We start from the raw sequence: 22,977 nt of genomic DNA, 5'->3' as shown, positions 1-22,977 counted from the left end.
CAATCTGGTGATGCAGCTTGAGGCCTTAGGAATAAATGGTATACACACTTAGCAAGGTGTCATTCCTGTCCTCAATAGTTTCATCTGGAGTTATCAGGTCAAGATGGAGCTAGGTAGACAGACACATCTCTGAGTTGCGCAGGATCTGTATATTGCTCACTCCCAGGTTAGTACACATCAATTGAGGGTTAACAAAAAGGGGTATATTGGCAAGGGGCCGCTGGGCTGGTGGTTGGAATTACAGGCACAGGGACTCCTGGGAGTTGCAATCAGGTTACTCCCTCCGCTTCACAAAACTTGACAAATATTGGGTTTTACACATCTGTAGGCACACTTGTGTAGGCACTACCTGTTGAGACAATCCATGAGTCCTGGGATGATTTTTGATATTGAAAGACTTACAGGCACCATTTCGACTTATGGCATGTGATGGGCCTTGGTAGCTATGATGTTGGGTCGAACAATAAACATTCACAGTGTTATATCTCAGATACTCTTGAATGTTTGTGAAGTACATAAACAAAACTTTGGCAAACACTAAGCTGTGAGTATGCACGACATTGCATTTTTGTGATTTTTTTTGTGTGGTAACTTACCAGACTCCACTACCCCAGGTAGTCATGTCAAGCCCTCAAAATGCAGGATGGCCAAGACCTTCTCTTTCCTGAGAAAGAGTCTTAATGGGGCACTGGGAGGGCCACCACCAGTTTTGTTGGCCTCCATCTGTTGCTTGGAGACCAGGATATGCATCTTGCCCCTCAGGTCGTTCCACCTCTTCCTCATGTCTTCCTTTGTGCACAGGGTGGTGCCTACAGCATTCACTCTGTTGACGATCCTCTGCCACATTTCTATTTTCCTACTGAGAGGAGTATGCAGGACTTGGGGTCCAAACAATTGTCCCTCTATTCTTTTGATTTCATCCACCATGACTCTCAACTCATCTTCAGAAAAACTGGGATTTTTGGGACATGACATGGTGGACAACTAAAGTGGGTAACATTGACAATTAACAGGCGAAGTGTAACAGGGAGTTAATGGACAAAAGTGTGTGCAAGATATTCTATGGAATGGTAAAAAAAGGGGTGCCTACTCTATGAGAACAACAAAAAAAGGCAGTTGAGGTTCTTTGGCTTCCTGTGGAGATGCAAAGGATTGTGGTCTGTGAAGGGGTGTGTTTTATAATGTGATTTGCAGGTGTGTCCACTGGACCAATGTGTCAGCTGTGTTTTTTTTAAATTCATCCAATGTGCACTCATCCGTTACTTTGCTGAACGCGGACCGCAGTGGTCAACGGCCTCAAGGAGACCACCATGGTGGCTGTGTGTTTGTAATAGGCTTGGTGGTTGGCCGCAGCGATAACGGTGCTTGAGGTTGGACTGCCTAGATACAAGACCACCACACCGCTGATGGTCTGCGTTTTTGCTTGGCAGAAGGCAGTTCTGCTTATTTCCATCATAATTCTTCCCACCCTGCTGGTACAGCAGTCTTTTTAGGACCACCAATATGGCGGTCTGACTGCCAAAGTCATAATCAGGCCCAATGTGAAAAAACACCTTATATGTGGTTTGACAAATTTGCGCTCATTGAGCAAGCACAGTGCGGAAATTAGACATATGATTGAAGCCACCAATTTAGATTGCCTCTTCATTACAGAAACGTGGGCCAGAGAAGCCTTTAACCCAGACGTTTTGGCAGCTTCCCCATCTGGCTATGTGTTTTTGAGACTCAGCAGGACCGGCAAGAGGGGAGGTGGTCTGGCAGCAATCTTTAGGTGCAAATTGCAAAATTGCATTGCGCACTTGAATCTATTAACGTTAGTCCCGATATTTGTGAAGGGGTCTACTTCAAGTTACACCTCCAGTACTCTATACTCTTCGAGGGCCTTCTAATTTATCATCCCAGAGGCCGTAAGAACACTTTTTTTCTCTATATCCTGCCATTATTAAACTGATTGCTATGGCCCCCAATGCCATACTGTTGGGAGACTTCAATATACATCTAGAAGCTAAACAAGATACGGCCACAAGTGCGTTTCTGGAACTTATGTTAAGCCTTGATTGGGACCTTATAGGTTCATCTCCACCCATCGCGCAGGACACGTGCTGGAGGGCATCTTTATCTGTCACGATAATTGAACTGGACTGGACGAACCATCACTTGCTTACCTTCAAGGTAGCAAGTACAATAGTCTTCACCAATGTCCCCCTTGCCCAAAGATCATCCAGGCAATGGCACAGGGTGGAAGAGCAGAGCTTGGCTAGGGCCCTTAATTTGGGCTGGGATCAGGTCAGGGAACAAAATTAAGGAAGCGGACAATGTACCCAGAGAATGTTTTAAGGTGGTCTGCTCCTTGACCTCCCCTACCTCATCCCCGGTATTGGAGAATTCACCTGCTTTCTGCCATAGAGTTGCTGACTTTTTAGACATAAAATAATCCAGATCCACTCAAACTCTGTGCAGCCTCCACTGGATCTGAGTGTTGGAGCTTCGGGGGGGGCTCTGGCCCAAGATAATAAACCTAAGCTCACCAGCTTCCAATCTTTACAGGCAAACAGAATTAAAGAACTGTTGTGCGGGGTTCAGTCAGGGTCTCCCAATGACCCTTGCCCTCCTAAGATACTGAAGCTAGTCCCGGACCTGGTTTCGGTTGAGCTAGAACCGGTTTACCATGATACCTTGAAGGAGGGGTGCTTTCCTCTCTCCTGGAAGTAGTCCACTGTTATTCCACTTATAAAGAAACCGGGCCGCGCACCAAATGATTTGAGAAATCTTCGCCCCATATCTTTACTCTCCACCACGGCCAAAATCCTTGAGAAACATCTAAATATTGAATTGGCTGGCTTTTTACAGGCCAGTGGCAGCCTCGACCCTTCCCAATATGGGTTCCAAAAAGCACATAGCACAGAATCCGCTCTTGTCTCAACAGCTGACATTATCTGGAGATGAGTGGACAAGGAGAAGGGCGCCTTTCTTGTTCTGCTGGATCTTTCAGCTCCGTTTGATACCATCTCCCCACAATTGATGATCCAACGCTTTTACCAAGCCGGAGTTAGAGAGAAGGCCCTTGACATCCTAGATTCCTTTTTGTTGGATAGATCCATCACGATAAGCTGTGGTGAATACAGGGCTACCCCATTTCAACCCCCCCTGGCGGAATCCCACAAAGGTCCTCTCTCAGTCCTACTCTGTTTAACCTATATGTTGCCCCGTTGGCCAGACTGGTCCGCTCCTTCGGCTTTCAAGTGGTCTCCTATGCTGATACTCAGCTGATCATCCCTGTCAACAGGAACTGGGAGGAGGTGGCAGATAGATTCCACAACTGCATGAGCGAGATCAACAAGTGGATGAGCCACAAATGGCTCAAAATAAACAGAGAAAAACAGAAATTCTTCTCTTTGGCTTAGGCAGTAATTTATGGAGCACCCGCTGGTAGCCACAGTCCTGTATTGAGCATCCAGTTCCGGGTTCAATGGATAGAAACCTCAGAATCTTATTTTACAATACTCTATCTTTGAGCAACAGGTTAACCACACCGTTAAAATTTGTTACTGGACTTTGAAAATGCTCAAGAAAATCTTCCCTTTTCTTAGAATTATGGTGATTTTGACCTTAGTCATTTCTAAACTGGATTATTGCAATGCACTGATGTTAAATATCAGCAAGGGTTCCCTTTATAGGTTACAGCTGATTCAGAATGTCGCGGCTCCCCTTGTTTTGGATCTCCTGCGCTCAGCATTTGCCAGCAGCAGCTTGAGGCAGCTGCACTGATTATCGGTGGAAAAGCACATTATTTTTAAGACACTTTGCCTCACACACAAGGCTCTTCACTTGGAAGGCTGTAAATACCTTTGTTCTCTGCAGCAATATGCGCCTTGCCACCCTCTCAAATCTTCCGCTCTCAAATTAATTTCAGTGCCCTGCTGTCGAAAGGCTAGATGGGGGGACAGAGCCTTTTAGCTGGCTGCTGCGAAACTTTGTAACGCTCTTCCACTGCCCATTATGAAGGAAGAAACTCACCTGCCTTTTCGGAAGCGGTTAAAAACTTGTCTCTTTTCCAATTAGGTTGAGCTTTTTTGGCCTGTCCCATTGATCCTTGGTTCTCTTTAGGGAACCTCCTGCTTCACTCAAATACAAATACTTAGTCAGCAATGTTTTTATTAAGATGCAAAATGCTTATGATGAAGTCATGTGAGTCAGAAGAGGACTGGGCTTTCTTCTGGCTATTAGCAATTCTCTTCAAAATTTTCAGAATACCGACTTGCTCTAAATGATTTGTATTCCAGCAAATGCCTTAACAATGACCCGGTCACGCAGAATCCTTCTTCTCTGACTACTATGACAAGGAAAATATGTTTTGAGATCCCAGACTTTAAGAAAAATTGCAGCAAAGTAAATTTTTGTGTGTGGTCACTTTTCACCTTTTTCTGGACCCTATTTGTACTGCTATTTATAATTCTGTGCAAAGTGACACTGACATTCAGTGCCCAAGTGCATTTTCTCTGTTATAAAATGATACTGAATTTATACATTTATATTTATATTTTGAATGTGGGGCATTCCGCAGCCTCGGGGACCGCCGCCTCGCCAGGCCTAATGTTGTTGAAAATGCAGGTGGCTGTCTCGCATCCCCGCAGTCCCAGGGTCCGCCACTTCCCCTGAACTCTAATCAAATAAATGCGGGACTGCCCAGCCCCCTCCCCCGCAGCCCCGGGGAGCACCACCTCCCCGGGGCACTTATTAAAATTAAATGCAGGGGCCTCTCTGCCCCCCGCCCCACAGCCCCGGGGACCACCACCTCCCTAGGCCAAATATAAACAAAAAAAATAAAGGGGGTATGTTTCGGACCCCCACAGCCCCAGTGACCACCACTTCCCCAAGGCTAAATGCAGAGTTGGAGGGGGGCGATGCAGCGCCCATCAAGGAGCCACATATGGCCCTAGGGATCGCCCCACCCCACAGGACTGGCTCCTGCTATGTCCCACGGTGCCCATCCCCTAGACATAACTGTTTGCTTTGTCTTGGTGGGAGCTGCCAGCTCCCACCAAGCAAAAGCAAACAAATTCTGATTTCTGCAAGAGAGACCTTCAAACAACTCTCCCTTACAGAAAGCAGAGTTTTCATCTGTCTTCCGTGCACGCAAATATGTGTGCGGGAAGACAGATGAAAACATTGCTACCACAAGCAGAGACCTGCTATTTAAAGCAGCTCTCTGCTTGTGGGAGCAATTCCTGCTCCCCCAGGATGTGGGGAGCCAACTAGGCCCCTGGGGGCCTTCAGGCTCCCCCTGCGGTCCTGTCACTCTCTCTCTCTCTTCCATCCCACAGAGAGAGAGATTGATATTGTAATGATCTCTCCATACAGTGACCTTTGCAAAAACAGCAGCACAGAGTCACTTGTGGCCCACTGGTAAAGCTCTTGGACCGTCAGTTAATAGGCTGACAGTTCAAATCCTGATATCTCATGGTTGTATGTCTGTATAGTTTCTTGTGTTCTGAATGATTAACATTCATAGTCATGGATCATTTATGTATTTTTGTCATCAAAATCGATGGGTTCAATTTCACAGTTACATCTGGGCACTGCAAAGTAAAGAGTCACCTGTGGCTAAGGCCTCTGAGTATCACACTGAAGGTTGTGGGTTCAAGTCTAGATGTGACAGTGGTTAGTTCCCTACTTCAATTTATTTTCAGCTTGCCATTTTTAAGGTAAATATTGAAATGATGCCACTCTTTTTAATTGAGAAATGCATCTCTTTCTCTCACTTTCTCAATTTCTCTTTCAATCTCATTCTCCCACTTACACATCCACTCAGACCCTTGCACACCCACTCACAGGCCAACTCAAACAATGATGTATCCACTCACAGACCCAATCGGACACTGACGCACCTACTGACAGACCCACTCAGATAATGACGCACCCAATCCCAGACCCATTCAGACGTCACACATCCACTCACAGACCCAATCAGACCCTCATGCACCCACTCACAAACCCACTCAGTCACACACCCACTCACAGACCCACTCAGATCCTCATGCACCCTCTCACAAACACTCAGACTGTCACACACGCACTCAGACACTCATGCACCCACTCACAGACCCACTCAGACACTCATACACCCACTCACATACCCACTCAGACCCTCAAGTACACACTCACAGACCCAGTCAGACATTCATGCACCTACTCACAGACCTCCTCAGACCCTCATGCACCCACTCACCGACCCACTCAGACACTAACGCATCCACTCACAGACCCACTCGGACACTGATGCACCCACTTACAGACCCACTCAGAACATTACACATCTACTAACAGAACCACTCAGACCCACACACACCCAGACAGACACCCAGAGACACCCTCTCATGCCTACTCTCACACCCAGAGAGACAGACCCTTCGACTGTGCACAGCACGAAGTTGGGTGGTAATAGGGGGTGGCCACAGGGCCAAAAGAACGTGCACGGCAGTGGTTGGATTTACGTATAGTATCTAAAATTACTTTACATAAAAAAAAAAACATAGAACTTCACTGAAAAAAACAAAGGTCACATGGACGTTATATAGTTAGGAAATAGATTTAGAAGAACTAGAGAAATTAACTGAAAACTACAAATTTTACAGGGATGTTATAGTTAGGTTCTGAATTTACTCGTAAAAAAGCATAGAAATTCAGCAGTTATAGTTAGAGGTATTTGAAGAAACTGTAACTTGTGCCCTAAGGAAACTATAACTTGCACCCTTGCCATGCACTGCTAATTACCCCAGATATTACAGCAGTCATGGCAACTTGTATAACATAATTAAAAGTATAAATGAAACATTAGCAGTGACATTTCTGAAGAAAAAACTGTGCATAGCGGGGGCGCGAGGGGGAGAGAATATTTATAGTAATATTTATAGTACTAAGAAAGATAATTCCACGTTCTGTAGTGGCAAAAATGGTCTGGGGAGAAAACCCAATTTTAGACATACCATTCCCTCCATTGACGATCACCTGTAGCAAAATGTGTCACTTACGCACATTGAAATATCGATCTGTGAAGAGTGAATAGTCCTAACACGCACCAGTGATCATTCTTCTAAACGGTTAATATTAGCCAGTCTCTCATTGAGTTTCTGAATGGCCTTCTAGGCACTGCTTTGCCAGGTATCAGTGATTCAATAAGTGGCTCTGCGCAGGCGATGGATGAAATATTTGTACATGCATGTACATACAAGTGCAGCCTGAGTGAGAAAGGCTACTGTTTGACTTAGACTGTACATGAATGTACAGACATGTTCAGGCGCAGTGAGAAAGAAGGTTGTTTGACTCATGTAGGCATGTAATAAGTAGGCTGATCCAGGGAGATTAGCTTGTTCCTGTCAAAAGAAAGGGGTAGTAGATGTGACATCTTCGTAGGATGATTCACAGCATCTCCCTGTCAAGCGCTTACAGGATGCTCCCACATGCAGCATAAGGAGGAATAAGCAGCCCCTGACGTCTCTACAATAGTGTTTCTTTGAAGCTTAGAATGGAAAAATTAGAGAAGAAAGGGCAGAGAAAAAGATGCTCTAATTCTTCTCTCAGGTGCTGTATTACTTTCCTCCCAGTATGATATTTAAGGGGCAAAGGAAACAGGCATTAGGTCAGTACATGTGAAAGTTAGGGGTGAAGAGGTGATGTGGCTTAACAAGATTGGATAGGTGACTCCAGGGTCCAGAATCTCTACCTCCATTTCTAAACCTCTTACCAGGGACAAAAGGCTGAGAAGAAGCAGACAAGTAGAGGAGGATAAATCAGTATGCTAATGAAGCCATCTATCGTTTGAAGGAATTTCTCTAAATTTGGAATCTGTTGTGACATTTGTGGACTCCAGGCTTAATGACACCAGCTCCTTGTCTCCATCTCAGGAAAGGAGGGTGTGAGCATGATGGGGAAGGAAGGGTGTCCCCTTGAACACCTGTGGCCAGGTCCTGCTTTGCTTGGTGGATACACAGTGGCACTGCAAGTGGCTGAAGGCCTGGGCATTTGGTGACTGTAGGCAGGGTGAGTGGTCTGCCTGATCACTATGGAGTGCTGCTGCCAGGAAGACCAAAGGTCAAGAGACTTCATTGTTGGACAGGATTGCAGGTTTAGGCCTCAAAAGCATACCTGCGGAATGGGAGGAGTAAACAGCTGTGGCAGAGGGTGCAAATGGTAATACCATGTCTAGCGACTGGTGTCACCAGAAGACCAGAGCAGAAAATTCTGTACAAACCCATACTCCAAAGACTGAGATATCTGAATTTAAAGCAGCCACTTGTGCACAGCAGCCCCGGCTGGGTCCCCCAAATACCTGTGACCCTCCAGCTGCAGGAACAACGTAAGCAAAACATGTGGTGTCTGAGTGTCATAGGGTCCCCTTGGTGATGTTTTCTTGGGGAGGGTGGTTTCTTAACCACTCAACGCACTGACACCAATCACTGTGCTTGAGGATTATAAGGCCACTGTTTATTATCTCTTTCTTTTAGTACATTATGGCCCTCAATACAACCATGGCGGTCGGTGTTAAAGTGGCGGTAAGACCGCCAACAGTCCGGCGGTAAAAAAAGTGGAATCACGACCATGGCGGAAACCGCCAACATAGACAGCCACTTTAACACTCCGACCGCCACGGCGGTATAAACAAACAGCATGGCGGTCACCGCCAACAGACAGACGGAAGACAATGTACCGCCCACACTATTATGAGAGGCCAATCCGCCACCTTTTCCGGGGCGGATTCAATGCAAACAAAAACACGGCGGAAACAGGACTTGGAAGGGGAAACACTCACCTCTACACAACCCACGAGGAACCAGGACACCATGGAGCCAGCACTCCAAATCCTCCCTGCGATAGTATTCCTGCTCCTTAACCAGGAGCACGAGAGACGGCAGCGACGACCACGGTGAGTACTGCACCTACAATACAGGGGAGGGAAAAAAGAGTGACACACACACGCTACACGCAACACCCCCACCCTCACCCACAACACACACACCAATACTTGCTGCAACAATAGATTTACACCCTCCAACCCCCCCTGGAAAAACGCAATGACACAAGGAAATGATTGTAACGATTGTAATCAATAAAAATCCATTAGCCAAAAGTTTAAATACAGTATAAACAATTATGTACACCAACTATACAAGTCCGGATTGTGCACCATTCAAAGTCCGTGGACCACTGGCCCCAAAATGCAGGGGTGACGCCCACATTCAATACCAGACTGCAAACGGAGAGAACACTGCTGGAGCATCATATCGAAATGAAACAGGCACCTCAGGGGGAAGGGGGGGCACCTCAGCCGGATGAGTGCCGGAAGCCAGCTCCACCAGGGGGCTCCATGCCCACTGATGTATCCTGGGGAGTGCAAAGCCATAGTCTCTCAAGTCTCTCCAGTGGGTGGTTTGCCCACTGCTTTATCCTGGGGAGTGCAAAGCCACAGTCTCTCAAGTCTCTCCAGTGTGTGGTTTGTCCACTGCTTTATCCTGGGGAGTACAAAGCCACAGTCTCTCAAGTCTTTCCAGTGGGTGGGTTGCCCACTGCTTTATCCTGGGGAGTACAAAGCCACAGTCTCTCAAGTGGATGCCTTTCTCCACTGGTTCTGGAGGGGGCTTGGTGCCCAGAGTGCTTCATCCTGCCAAGGACTGCGGTAGTGGATGTCTTTCTCCACTGGTTCTGGAGGGGGCCTTGTGCCCAGAGTGCTTCATCCTGCCAAGGACTGAGGTAGTGGATGTGATACTCCACTGGTTCTGGAGGGGGCTTTGTGCACAGAGTGCTTCACCCTGCCAAGGACTGAGGTAGTGGATGTGATACTCCACTGGTTCTGGAGGGGGCTTAGTACCCAGAGTGCTTCATCCTGCCAAGGACTGTGGTAGTGGATGTGATACTCCACTGGTTCTGGAGGGGGCTTTGTGCCCAGAGTGCTTCATCCTGCCAAGGACTGAGGTAGTGGATGCCTTTCTCCACTGGTTCTGGAGGGGGCTTGGTGCCCAGAGTGCTTCATCCTGCCAAAGACTGAGGTAGTGGATGTGATACTCCAATGGTTCTGGAGGGGGCTTTGTGCCCAGAGTGCTTCATCCTGCCAAGGACTGAGGTAGTGTATGTGATACTCCACTGGTTCTGGAGGGGGCTTTGTGCCCAGAGTGCTTCATCCTGCCAAGGACTGAGGTAGTGGATGTGACACTCCACTGACGGTGGTGCAACATGCACGCTGGCCAGGCTCCTGGAACTGACCACCAGCCTTGTATGACTGACCACTGGGGATGGCAGCCATGTCTGCGGTGGTGCCAATGGCTCAGGATGACGCAGGCCGCTGGCGGTACTGGCGGCGGTGTCAGTAGCGGCAGTGCTGGCGGCGGTGTCAGTAGCGGCAGTGCTTGCGGCGGACTCTGTGGCATCGGTGCTGGCGGCAGGCTCTGTGGCATCAGTGCAGGCGGCGGGCTCTGTGGCATCGGTGCTGGCGGCGGGCTCTGTGGAAATGGTGCTGGCGGCGGTGCTGGTGGCGGCCTCACTGACTGCGGTGCTGGTGGCAGGCTCACTAACTGCAGTGCTGGTGGCGGTGTCAGTAGCGGCGGTGCTGGTGGCGGGCTTACTGACTGCGGTGCTGGTGAAGGCTCAGTGTCTGCGGGGCTGGTGAAGGGCTCAGTGTCTGCGATGCTGGTGAAGGGCTCAGTGTCTGCGGTGCTGGCGGCGGTGTCTGTGGCGGCGGTGCAGGTGGTGGTGCCGGTGGCAGTCTTGTCCGCCGTGCAGGTTGGCGTCGACATGGACCTGACTTTGACTTTTTGGCCCTTCCCCACCTTGGATGGTGGCGCAGCTTCCTTCCCACTTTCCACTTTCATTTTGCCTGAGGCCTTGGTGGCAGGTGTTTTCGCCTTCTCCCTCCGGGATGTGGGCAACTTGTTCTGTTTTGGAGGTGGGGGAATGTCCTTGCCCTCGCTCCTTGGGACACTGGCAGCCCTGTTGCTTGGCGCACTCCAAAATCTCACTATTGCTGGCACCATTGTGCCCGGTGATGTGGTGGCTGAGGTGCTGAGTTGGGACCTGGAAAGGCGGGCCGTATGGGACAGATGGGGGGGATGTATAGGGAAGAGGTCAACATTTGATAGGAAAAGCTTTTTAGACACACTGGGACGGGTAGATGAAGGGTGTTTGGGAGTGGAGGAACAGGTAGTGGATGTAGGAGGTGTACGTTTGCTGACTTTGGGTGAAGGTGCATTGGCTGGAGACTGTTGTGAGGTGGATGGCTGTTGGGTGGGTGTGTGACTACGTTTGTGTAATTTGGGAGGAGGGCTCACAGACACACTGGGAGAGGACACAGGGGATGTGTGAATGGTAGTGGGGGTGGTGAGTGCAAGTGAGCGGTGTGTGGAGATGGGCGTGCTGGTGATGGAGGTAGTGGCTGAAGATGTAGTGCATGTAGGTGTGAGTGGAGACGAGACAGGTATGGAGGAGGGAAACGTGGAGGAGGGGGACACAGTGGAGGCAGTGGATGTTGGTATGTCTGCATGGGTATGGTGCTTGTGTGAGTGCCTGTGGGATGTGTGGTGCTTATGTTTGCCTAAGCCACTCTTGTGTGTTGAGGTGTGTGCATGCTGGTCTGATGGTGTGCTTGGGATAGGCTGAGGTACAGGGGATTGGGTCTGGGTGAAGGAGGTTGGAGGGGGAGACTGGACAGAGGGACAATGGCTGCCATCAGTGCAGAGGCCTGAGTCTGAAATGCTCGCTGTTGGGATGCCTGGCCAGAATGAATGCCCTCCAGGTATGCATTTGTTTGTTGCAAATGCCTCTCTACACCCTGGATGGCATTCACAATGGTAAACTGCCCAACAGTGAGGGATCTCAGGAGGTCAATAGCCTCCTCACTGAGGGCAGCAGGGCTGACTGGGGCAGAGCCTGAGGTGCCTGGGGCGAAGGAGATGCCCACCCTCCTGGGTGAGCGGCCACGGGACACACACTGAGGGGCTACTGGGAGGGTGGTGCTGGTGGTTGGGGTGGTGCCTGTACCTGTTGATGCGATGGGCACAGAGGGGCCCACCACCGCAAGGGAGCTCCCATCAGAGGGGGAGTCGGTGTCGCTGGTCTCTGCTCCTGTCCCCGCCTTGGAGTTCGCCTCGCCCTCTGTCCCACTGGTGACTTCAGACTCCATTGTCTCGCCCTCCAGGGCCATGTGGGATGCAGCTCCCTCCTGCTCCGGTGGCACTGCTCCTCCACCTGATGATGCTAATGCACACAAGAACAGGGAGACTACAAAAAGGAAAGAAGAAAGACATGTTCAGTGCATGCAATACCGCTACCGTTGGTGGATACTACAGACACAGCAGCCCTCTGCACTACACCATGCACTTAGAGTTCCCTAATTAATCACAGGGACATGGGGTACAAGGCCTATGCCTGATTGCTGCACACATGGAAGTCACAGGAGCCTGACTAGGTGTAGATGGCTCTTACCACTGGTGGGGTTGGGGTGCCACATAGTCTGCCTCACAAAGGGTCCTTGCGTACAAAGCTCGTCCTGGCCTAGGGTAACCCACTGCCCACCTCCCCCACCCAGACACCTCCTAATGCGCGCAGAGTCAGATGGATGCGACTGTACTCACCCCCTTGTGGCTGCTGTGATGCCCTCAAGCACCCATCCAGCTCCGGATATGCCACCTCCAGGATCCAGAACATCAGGGGGGTCATGGCGCGACGGGCACCCCTCCCACGTTGGGAGGCCATCCCCAGCTGGGCCTCCGCTGTCTTCTTGCTCCAGCGGCGAATGTCCTCCCATCTTTTCCGGCAGTGGGTGCTCCGTCTGTGGTGGACCCCCAGGGTCTGGACGTCCTTGGCGATGGCATGCCAAATATCCTTCTTCTGGTGGGCGCTGACCTAGAGGAATAGTACAGGGAAAAAGGATGATCTTTAACCGTCCGGACTGTCACAGTCATTGGCCCACGTTCCCCCCCTTGCCCTGACGCAAATACACTCACCGTCTGCTCATGCAGGCCTCATTCCCCCCCCCATATCTTCCATCCACACCACTCCAAACAGGCATTGCCCATACAGCATGCTCACAGTGTACTCACCTGTTTGTCTGGAGAACCGTAGAGTAGCGTGTACTGGGGGAGGACCCCATCCACTAGTTTCTCCAACTCCTCCGAAGTGAAGGCAGGGGCCCTTTCCCCAGACACATGAGCCATCGTCGCTTCCAGACACAGGTTACAGCAGCACTTGCAGTGTAGGTCCTCTCCTGTCGAAGGTCAGGTATCAAGTGAGTGAACAGAGAGAAAATGGCGGTCACGTCCGTGGCGGTGCGTACCGTCACCACTGGCGTACATCGTCATTGGCTCCTGGGACCCACAGAGCCCAATGTTAACCAATGCAGGATTGCGCCGCGGTCTTCGACCGCCTACCGCGATGGTGTACCACGCCTGCGCAGTTACCTCCTATCCCCTTGTCCCACATTACAGGTCAGGCAGCCGCCATTTCAGGTGGCCACATGGCATTATTTTTAAATGCGTCACACATATCTAGGCCTTGCATACACACAGTGACAGGCCAATAGTGGATTGACAAATGTGCAATAAATTATTTTTTTACTCTGTGCTCGCTGTTCTCGTCCATAGGGCACGTCCGCAGGGGCAGGTGAGGAGATGGCAGCATCCTCCGGTGTACAGACCGCTTGTGGACCTGTCGACAATGGAAGACAGACACATCATTATCACATACAGACTTGATCGTGCAACAATCCTGGAACTGTGTGCCCAGTTGGAGCCAAACTTGATTTCAGCTATCCGCCATCCCACAGGAATCCCCCCTCTAGTGCAGGTTCTGTCTGTACTCCATTTCCTGGCCAGTGGGTCTTTTCAAACAACAGTGGCCATTGCATCAGGGATGTCCCAGCCTATGTTCTCAAACGTGTTGTCCAGAGTTTTGTCTGCCCTGCTGAAACACATGCGCAGCTACATCGTTTTCCCTCAGGTGGAGGATTTGCCCACAGTGAAAGGTGACTTCTATGCCCTGGGACATATCCCCAACATCATAGGTGCCATTGATGGGACACATGTGGCCTTGGTACCCCTCGTAGGAGTGAACAGGTGTTCAGAAACAGGAAGAGCTACCATTCAATGAATGTGCAGATGGTGTGTTTGGCTGACCAGTACATCTCCCATGTGAACGCCAAGTTTCCAGGCTCAGTGCATGACGCTTACATTTTGAGGAATAGCAGCATCCCTTATGTGATGGGGCAACTCCAGAGGCACCGTGTGTGGCTAATGGGTGAGGACAAGGACCCAATACCCTGTGAATAGTTGTCTGGGGTTGTCCCTAAGGGTTAGTGTGTGTCTAACAGTTGTCCCTCGACATTTGCAGGTGACTCTGGTTACCCCAACCTGTCATGGCTACTGACCCCAGCGAGAAATCCCAGGACAAGGGCAGAGGAACCGTACAATGAGGCACATGGGCGAACTAGGAGAGTGATCGAACGGACCTTCGGCCTCCTGAAGGCCAGGTACCGGTGCCTCCATATGACAGGTGGTTCCCTCTACTACTCACCAAAGAAGGTGTGCCAGATCATCATGGCCTGCTGTATGCTGCACAACCTGGCTTTTCGATGACAGGTGCTTTTTCTACAGGAGGATGGTCCAGAAGGGGGTCTTGTGGCACCTGTGGAGCCTGTGGACAGTGAAGAAGAGGAGGCAGAAGAAGAGGATATCAACAACAGAAACAACATGATCCAGCAATACTTCCAGTGAGACACAGGTAAGAAGACATCACTGCCTCCTACATCTCATACAATTGTTAGACCTATCATATGTCTGTCACTTTCACCCAGTGTATGGACCCTGAACTGTCACTTTGCCTTTCCATTTCACAGATGTGGGTCCCACTGGATGACCTCTGCTATGTTACCTCATGGACTAGAGCTGTGTGACATAGGTATGTTGACAATACAATGGAAATTGCTATTTTCGTTAGTTATAGCAAATACACATTTGTGAAAGCACAGACTGACTCCAGATTGTTTTGTGATTCAAGGGTGTTTAGTTAAGTGCAAATTAGTGGAGGGGGTTGTAAAATGGGCAGGGGGGATGGTGGAGGAATGTCCATGGCAGAGTCCAGTTATTAGTCTCACAGGTGCATTGTCCAAAGGGGCATAGGAAGTGGAGCTAGGCAGTTTAAGGTTGGACAGGGTGACGAAGTGGGACAGAAGGATGACATTCAGGGTGGTCTCATTTCTTGGCGGGGGTCTTGGCATTGTTCTCTGTCTTATTCCTGGATCTCAGGGACTGTTTGCGGGATAGTTCTCCATCTGCAGGGGATGGGGTGCTGGTGTTGTGGTCCTGTGGCGGGGCCTCCTGTCCACTAGCGCCGGCGGAGGTGGTGGGCAGTTCATCATCGAGGCTAGTGTCATGGGCCCCTTTCTGTGCCACAGTGTCCCTCCAGGTGTTCACAAGGTCTTTCAGCACCCCTACAATGGTGACCAGGGTGGGGTTAATGGACTTCAAGTCATCATCATCAAAGAAACTGTATTCGATTGTTTTAACAATCATAAAAGTCACTATGCATAAAAAGCAATTTTCAGAGAAAAAAGGGAAAAGGATGCAAATGGTAAAATGCATATAAATATGAATATAAATACAAACAGGTAAGAGATTAAGAAAATGGTAAATGTTAATAAACAGTTTGATTAAAACAGATAAGGTAATCTCAAATATAACGCTTAAAAGTCTCACCCATTTGCCTCAAAGGGTGATCTGGCCTTAATCACTGAACACAGGAACAAGGCTAATCCATTGCAAACCATAATAGACGGAAGGGATAAAAGATACAAAAAAGCTGGACAACATTGTTTAAAATGCATTATTTTTGAAAGTGGCATCACAAACATTTTCCTAGAAGTTGAATAATATTTACAAAAGAGAAGTGTATGCATTGTGTTTTGGTCGGAGACATTATCGCAGGGGCATTTTTCCAGTTGTAGAGAGCAGTCATTAATCAGGGGAAAACTAACGAGGCGATGAAAAGACTCTAGTCTCAAACGCGTAAGGACAAACCGGAGTCTTGGGTTAAAAACATTACATAGGTATGGTTCCATACCATTCGTTTGCTGTATCATGTGGTTTCTCCTGACACTATATTTATTTGCCTCCGCATCCCATCTCAATTCGGCCAGGTGGGTGAGGCAAGTGTTGTTCAGGTCTTTCCTGGAAATTGTTTTCAATTCATCTGGAGTAAAATACAGCTCAGGGTGGCCTAATTTGATAAGAAAATGCTTTATGTAATTTAGCCATGGGATTTTGAGCGAGTAAGTAAGTGCTAGGGCATCTGCTATGATAGCCCTATTCAACCTCGCAGGGTCCGAGGTCCATACTTTAAGCCAAAGTAAAATTGGTTGAACACGAATGAGATCTGTAAGGTATGTTACTCCCATTTCTGAATGGCATACTACTGTTGACGTTGATTGCGGGACGCTTAGGACTGTTTTCAGGAGAGCATTTTCGGGCAGCTGTAGGGTAGTGCAGTCTCGATAGCCCCAGAGTCCAGCCCCGTACAGTGCTACTGAAACGCATTTCACATTGTAAAGAGTCATCATGTCTTTAGGAATTGCTCTCCCGACCCTTTTAGAAAAGTTTTTTATCGCCATAGCGGTTTTCGTGAATAACAATTTTTTCGCTTTTATGGCTTGTACCCATGTGCCTTTGTCATCGAACACAATGCCTAAATACGAGAATGTCCCTGTGTCGACTAGTTTTGCGCCTTTTAAATCTATATGGCAATTCTTTGTGCGGCTTCTGGAGTATGTCATGGAGAAAGTTTTAGTGTGATTGATTTTGAGGCCCAAGGCATCCATGCAATTATCAAAGGTTGTTACTAGTCTTTGCAAAGCAACTGGGGTGCGGGCCATCAGGACAGCGTCATCCGCATACAGGAGGGCCGGGATCTTCCGAGAGCCTACTTGTGGAAGATCACCACAGGCATCGGGAAGAGTCCCCTCTAGGCTATTAATATACAAAGCAAACAGTAGGGGAGCTAACACACAGCCTTGACGCAGCCCTCGTTCAATGGGGAAAGATGAAGTGCATTTCCCCTGACGCCCATAGCGGACCTTGGCGTTCGCACCAGCGTACAATTCCCTAATAAAGTGGACTATGGTAGTATCAACCCCCATGTCCAACAAAATGGTCCACAATTTTGAATGCACCACACAATCGAATGCGGAGGTTAGATCGACAAATGCAAGGTATAGTGCTCCGGGCTTGGCCCTTGTATATTTGCCAAGTATGATCTCTAGGTTAAGAGCCTGTTCCGTTGTCCCTATACCAGCCCTAAACCCGTATTGTAGATCAGAGAGGATGTGATTTTCCTCTGTCCAATCTTTTAGTCCTCCATGATACCCAAATACTGTTCCTCCTGCAGCCGCTGGGTCTCCTGTAACTTGGCCAGTACCGTTGCCATCGTCTCCTGGGAATGATGGTATGCTCCCATGTTGTTGGAGAGGGCCTCGTGGAGAGTGGGTTCCCAGGGCCTGTCCTCCACCTGTCGCACAGCAGTCCTCCCAGTTCCCCTGTTTTCCTGTTCCTCTGTCCCCTGAACCGTGTGCCCACTGCCACTGCCCCCAGGTCCCTGATGTTCTTGGGTTTGTGTGTTTGCCTGGGTTCCCCGCAGTGGTGGACACACTGCTGCTTGACGTGTCCTGGGGACAGAGTTATGAGCTCGCTGGATGGGTGCTGTGCTGGTGTTTCCTGAGGGGGGAGGCTCTGTGGTGGCATGTGCCAGTGTGTGGGGAACCGACTGTTCCGAGATCCCAGATGGGCCGGGCTGGTCATCTAGATCCAGTTGGACAGAGCTGCTGTCATCACTGTGGGCCTCTTCTGTGGGAGGGTGGACATGTCTGAAATCTCCTGTCCGGTGACGTTGGGTAGGGGTCCTGCAGGGGTATAAAGGTATGATTATTGCATCTGTGTGTGCCATCGTGTGCAATGGGTGGGTGACCCTGTACCCCAGTGCTTACATTCTTGTCTAGGACCTTGTGTGATATTTGGTTTGGGGATCTGTGTGGGTATCTGTAGTGGACATGCGTTGGTGATGGGTGTCCATGCTTTGGTGTTGCATGCAGGGCTTGGTGTTGGGATGGGTGGTTTGTGATAATGGGACATATGTGAGGTGTTGGAGTGATGGGGGTGAGGGTGCGGGTGGGGGTATGTGATAGCAGGCAGGTAGGGTGGGGGATGTAATAGTTAAGATTTTACTTACCAGAGTCCATTCCTCCTGCTACTCCTGCGAGGCCCTCAGCATGCAGTATAGCCAAGACCTGCTCCTCTCGTGTTGTCAGTTGTGGGGGAGGAGGTGGGGGTCCGCTGGCAGTCCTCTGAGCTGCAATCTTATGTCTTGAGACCACTGAACGCACCTTCCCCTGTAGGTCGTTCCACCTCTTCCTGATGTCTTCCCGTGTTCTTGGGTGCTGTCTCACTGCATTGAACATGTCTACGATTCTGCGCCATAGCTCCATCTTCCTAGCAATGGAGGTGTGCTGCACCTGTGATCCGAATAGCTGTGGCTCTAGCCGGACGATTTCCTTCACCATGACCCTGAGCTCCTCCTCAGAGAACCTGGGGTGTCTTTGGGGTGCCATGGTGTGGTATGGGTGATGTGTGAGGTGGTGTGTGTTGTGATGAGTGAGGGGATGTGTTTGTTTGTGTTGTGTGAGGTGCATGGATGTTGTGTGAGTGATGGTGTTGTGTGCCTGTGGATGCTGGTTTGTTGATGGTGGTGTCTCTCTATTTGCTTCATTTTCAATTTTTGTCGTAGGGGTTTGTGGGTGATGTGGGTGTGTGTTTTATATTATATTGAGTGTGTGGGTGTGGTGTGTGTATGTGTATCAGGTGTGTGTATTTCGATTTGTCCAATGTGGTTGTGTTTTGTAAATGTGTGTGTATTTTGAGCGCGGCGGTGTGTACCGCCAATGGAATAGCACGGTTGAAAGACCGCCACGTGGATTCATGGATCGTGATACTGTGGGCGTATTCCTGTTGGCGTGATGGTGGAGGTTTTGTTATCGCCAGTTTATCACTGACCTTTGGTGTGGCGGACTTGTGTGGGTGTCTAGATTTTGGCAGATTCCGGCCTGTGGGTCGTAATAGCTGTAGCGGATTTCCGCGGCCGCTGCGGTGTGTTGGTGGTCTTCTGCACGGCGGTAAGCGGCATTTACCACCAATGTTGTAATGAGGGCCTATATCTTAATTCTTATTAGTCTGACCATGCTATAGTCCTTTTTACATGGTTCTTTTGAAGTCTTGTTGTCCCTCTCTTCCAGGATTTTCTCAGACCTCCTGTGTATCTCATGTGAGAAAGTGGCCTCTTTCTAGCCTTGTTACCCCCACTTTTGGCCTGTTTGTGAGTGTATGTCAGGGTGTTTTCACTGTCTCAGTGGGATCCTGCTAGCCAGGGCCCAGTGCTCATAGTGAAAACCCTATGTTTTCAGTATGTTTGTTATGTGTCACTGGGACCCTGCTAGTCAGGACCCCAGTGCTCATAAGTTTGTGGCCTATATGTATGTGTTCCCTGTGTGGTGCCTAACTGTCTCACTGAGGCTCTGCTAATCAGAACCTCAGTGGTTATGCTCTCTCATTTCTTTCAAATTGTCACTAACAGGCTAGTGACCAATTTTACCAATTTACATTGGCTTACTGGAACACCCTTATAATTCCCTAGTATATGGTATTAAGGTACCCAGGGTATTGGGGTTCCAGGAGATCCCTATGGGCTGCAGCATTTCTTTTGCCACCCATAGGGAGCTCTGACAATTCTTACACAGGCCTGCCACTGCAGCCTGAGTGAAATAACGTCCACGTTATTTCACAGCCATTTTACACTGCACTTAAGTAACTTATAAGTCACCTATATGTCTAACCTTTACCTGGTAAAGGTTAGGTGCAAAGTTACTTAGTGTGAGGGCACCCTGGCACTAGCCAAGGTGCCCCCACATTGTTCAGGGCCAATTCCCCGGACTTTGTGAGTGCGGGGACACCATTACACGCGTGCACTACATATAGGTCACTACCTATATGTAGCTTCACAATGGTAACTCCGAATATGGCCATGTAACATGTCTATGATCATGGAATTGCCCCCTCTATGCCATCCTGGCATAGTTGGCACAATCCCATGATCCCAGTGGTCTGTAGCACAGACCCTGGTACTGCCCTTCCTGGGGTTTCACTGCAGCTGCTGCTGCTGCCAACCCCTCAGACAGGCATCTGCCCTCCTGGGGTCCAGCCAGGCCTGGCCCAGAATGGCAGAACAAAGGACTTCCTCTGAGAGAGGGTGTTACACCCTCTCCCTTTGGAAAATGGTGTGAAGGCAGGGGAGGAGTAGCCTCCCCCAGCCTCTGGAAATGCTTTCTTGGGCACAGATGTGCCCAATTCTGCATAAGCCAGTCTACACCGGTTCAGGGGACCCCTTAGCCCTGCTCTGGCGCGAAACTGGACAAAGGAAAGGGGAGTGACCACTCCCCTGACCTGCACCTCCCCTGGGAGGTGTCCAGAGCTCCTCCAGTGTGCTCCAGACCTCTGCCATCTTGGAAACAGAGGTGCTGCTGGCACACTGGACTGCTCTGAGTGGCCAGTGCCACCAGGTGACGTCAGAGACTCCTTCTGATAGGCTCCTTCAGGTGTTGCTAGCCTATCCTCTCTCCTAGGTAGCCAAACCCTCTTTTCTGGCTATTTAGGGTCTCTGTTTGGGGAAACTTTAGATAACGAATGCAAGAGCTCATCCGAGTTCCTCTGCATCTCTCTCTTCACCTTCTGCCAAGGAATCGACTGCTGACCGCGCTGGAAGCCTGCAAAACTGCAACATAGTAGCAAAGACGACTACTGCAACTCTGTAACGCTGATCCTGCCGCCTTCTCGACTGTTTTCCTGGTGGTGCATGCTGTGGGGGTAGTCTGCCTCCTCTCTGCACTAGAAGCTCAGAAGAAATCTCCTGTGGTTCGACGGAATCTTCCCCCTGCAACCGCAGGCACCAAAAAGCTGCATTACCGCTCCCTTGGGTCTCCTCTCAGCACGACGAGCGAGGTCCCTCGAATCCAGCAACTCTGTCCAAGTGGCCCCCACAGTCCAGTGACTCTTCAGTCCAAGTTTGGTGGAGGTAAGTCCCTGCCTCACCTCGCTAGACTGTATTGCTGGGAACCATAACTTTTGCAGCTACTCCGGCCCCTGTGCACTTCCGGCGGAAATCCTTTGTGCACAGCCAAGCCTGGGTCCACGGCACTCTAACCTGCATTGTACGACTTTCTAAGATGGTCTCCGGCGATGTGGGACTCCTTTGTGTAACTTCGGGTGAGCACCATTTCACGCATCCTCATAGTGCCTGTTTCTGGCACTTTTCCGGGTGCCACCTGCTGCTAAGAGGGTTCTTTGTCTTGCTCGACGTCCCCTCTACCTCCTAGTCCAATTTGCGACCTCCTGGTCCCTCCTGGGCCACAGCAGCGTCCAAAAACGCTAAACGCACGATTTGCAGCTAGCAAGGCTTGTTGGCGTTCTTTTGGCGGGAAAACACTTCTGCACGACTCTCCACGGCGAGAGGGATCGGTCCACCAAAGGGGAAGTCTCTAGCCCTTTTCGTTCCTGCAGAAACCACAGCTTCTTTTGTCCAGTAGAAGCTTCTTTGCACCCACATCTGGCATTTCCTGGGCATCTGCCCATCTCCGACTTGCTTGTGACTTTTGGACTTGGTCCCCTTGTTCCACAGGTACCCTAGATTGGAAATCCATCGTTGTTGCATTGTTGGTTTGTGTCTTTCCTGCATTATTCCTCTAACACGACTTCTTTATCCTTAGGGGAACTTTAGTGCACTTTGCACTCACTTTTCAGGGTCTTGGGGAGGGTTATTTTTCTAACTCTCACTATTTTCTAATAGTCCCAGCGACCCTCTACAAGGTCACATAGGTTTAGGGTCCATTCGTGGTTCGCATTCCACTTTTGGAGTATATGGTTTGTGTTGCCCCTATCCCTATGTGTCCCCATTGCATCCTATTGTAACTATACATTGTTTGCACTGTTTTCTAAGACTATACTGCATATTTTTGCTATTGTGTATATATATCTTGTGTATATTTCCTATCCTCTCACTGAGGGTACACTCTAAGATACTTTGGCATATTGTCATAAAAATAAAGTACCTTTATTTTTAGTATAACTGTGTATTGTGTTTTCTTATGACATTGTGCATATGACACTAAGGTGGTCATTCTGACCTCGGCGGTAAAAGGCGCCTACCGCCGGTCAGAAATCCTCCATAATCCCGCCGCGGTCGCGGAAACCCGCCACGGTCATTCTGACCCGCAGAAGGCAAACCTCCGAAAATCCGACCGCCACAACAGACCGCCAGACCAGCGGTCGGCGGAAAGGTGGAGGTGACCAAACCTCCACCGTCACGCCAACAGAAATACGCCCATGCCATTACGACCCACGAATCCACGCGGCGGTCATTCAAACGCGGTATTCCATTGGCGGGACACACCGGCGCGGTCAGAATACACACAAACGAACAAAACTCAGCCACATTGGACGATTTGAATCCCACACACCTGATACACATACACACACCACTCCCACACACACAATACAATATAAAACACACACCCACATCACCCACAAACCCCTACGCTTAAAAATTCGTAAAGAAGACAAGAGCGAGACACCAGCATCCAAAACATACCAGCCACAGCCACTCAACACCATCACCCACACACAAAACAACACACACCACCACAACTCAACTCACTTAAATACACATACTCCACCCCACACATCATACACACCACCCCATGGCACCCCAAAGACAACCCCGCTTCACAGACGAAGAACTCAGGGTCATGGTGGAGGAAATCGTTCGGGTAGAGCCCCAGCTGTTCGGCACACAGATACAATACACCAGCATTGCCCGGAGGACGGAGCTATGGCAGAGGATTGT

This window comes from Pleurodeles waltl, chromosome 10 (genome assembly GCF_031143425.1).
Source record: "Pleurodeles waltl isolate 20211129_DDA chromosome 10, aPleWal1.hap1.20221129, whole genome shotgun sequence".
NCBI classification, from domain to species: Eukaryota; Metazoa; Chordata; class Amphibia; order Caudata; family Salamandridae; genus Pleurodeles; species Pleurodeles waltl.
This window is presented reverse-complemented; position numbering follows the sequence as displayed.